This window comes from Opisthorchis viverrini (assembly GCF_000715545.1).
Source record: "Opisthorchis viverrini unplaced genomic scaffold opera_v5_199, whole genome shotgun sequence".
Taxonomy (NCBI): Eukaryota; Metazoa; Platyhelminthes; class Trematoda; order Opisthorchiida; family Opisthorchiidae; genus Opisthorchis; species Opisthorchis viverrini.
The window spans coordinates 878,198-880,295 of record NW_008751857.1 but is presented as its reverse complement, the minus strand read 5'-3'; positions in this window follow the sequence as shown (position 1 = coordinate 880,295).

The following is a 2,098-nucleotide window of genomic DNA, read 5'->3' as shown; positions in this document are numbered from 1 at the left end:
TGGCAGCGAAGTATGAAAGCCATTACCAGCAAACTCAGCTGCGCTGGTCACTGCCGTCTTCCTGGATGGGGACCCCGTGACGGGCACCATCAATGGCTAGAGACATTATCAGACATGGCCCAGTCGCGCCCTCAACGGCGCTCATGCATCAAAGCTATTGCCTTCAATGCATAGCTCCTTTTCCACCCCCCTCCGCTTGACAACCCACTGACAGTGCTGGATTTATGCGCCAATTTACCAGCTAGCGCGTGCAATGCGCAGCTACCTACCCCGTCCCCCAAATTATCGGTGAACGAAACTGCGGCAGCTACAACCAGTGTACGACGAGTACGCGGTTCTTACAGCTGACACTGACGATGATGATGATCCCATATCTCTAATTGGCAGGGTTGATACCACATCTAGTAATACCCTCAAGATTGTCCCTATTGTCTCTAGTAGGACTGACGATGATGATGATCCCATATCTCTAATTGGCAGGGTTGATACCACATCTAGTAATACCCTCAAGATTGTCCCTATTGTCTTCTAGTAGGAACCAAATGATCTTGAATGAGATTCCGCCGCAAAGAGACTGGGCCTTGTCAAGGAGCCACAGTTTGTGTACTTGTATGACTTAGTTATATGTACTGAGGGAGTAAGCTTTTCACTAGTGGATGGAGTCATGAGAAGCATTGCTTCAGTCTCCAGACTTGGATTTGGGTAACGCACGGCGATGTTTGACTAAAAAATCGGTAGCACTATGGTAGTTTGTCAGCACCGATAGGTGCTATAGGCAATGTTCGGGCATCCGAACAAAATTGCTCTCCAGTCCACATGTGACATCCCTGACAGTATCCCAGCCTACGAACTTCGCAAACGAAAATACCGTCGTTCCACATCGGCCGTTCCGTGGTGCCCTCGACCGGGTAGTCGCACATGCATACAAGGCGGATAAACATGTTGCATCGAAAGCGTCATTGCACCTTCTATATGGGTTCTCGGCTAGTCATTTTACCCCTACAGTGTATCATAAACCATGGTAGGTTAGTTTAACTTTCAATGGAGAAAAAAGAGGCAGCCACGTGCACAGAGCTAACACGGAAAATCCCACGAACGTCGAGCTGAAGCCTTCGTGGCGGGGCGAAAAGCGCCAGGCCAAAATGCTCGGCTCTGAATGGCTCAAATTCTGGCCAATTAAGACCGACCAGAGACATCCTTCCAGTCGATGTTCGGTATTTTGAGTGACTCGCATCCAGAAACCTCACCGCTAAGACGTTGTTAGTCCGACCACTGATTCATTTTTATTGTAATGGCCCAGGGAGTCAGTGTCGTCCGTCGGTCTTTCCTCGGGGCAGTGCGGTCTCCCAACTTCGTTCTGATGCATGCGGCTCTGTCTACCTCCAGTTCGGAGGTGTGTCCTGATTCTCCAGTGTTCATTGCGGCATTATTCCACTGGTGAACCACAGTTAAAAGTACGAGAGTGGTTCGCTTGATGCAGCTGCGCAACAGGTCCAGTGAAAACTTACTTCTCCCTTTCAATTAACTTGAAAAGGATTGGAACCGACCGAGAAGTCACGGATTCACAGATTGATACACAGGATCGAGGCTTTTGCCCAAGTTTCCCGGGTCGGTTTTGTTCTTGTCGGTCAGTGGCTGTCGTTCACCTGAAAGGCACAAGTGAAAAAGGGTGTAGCACTGCTCTTTATGTTCTCAGCGCGGGGCAGTATGCTCACCAGCGCGAGGATTCGCATAAATAAATGTCTAATAGTGCTTTAAATTGGGTTCGAGAAGGAGCGTGTACAACCGTCGGAGGAAGGTCGTTCCACGCAGCTACTACCCGAAATGAAAAAACGTTTTGTCTAATGAATGTGTGTGCCCTGAGCTTGAAAATATTCTTACTATGTCCTCGCCGGTTGTTTGCTGGGTCAACGGTGAAAAACCTGTTTGCCAAGCTTTGTTCAAACAGGGCGTAAGTAAGAAGTACGTCCCCTCGGAGGCGACGGTACTCCAGGGGAAAGAGATCAAGCGTCGCGAGACGCGTTTCGTAGTCCACGGATTTGAGCCCGGCGACTATTCTCGTGGCGGCCCACTGGACACGCTCAATGAGGGTAACGTC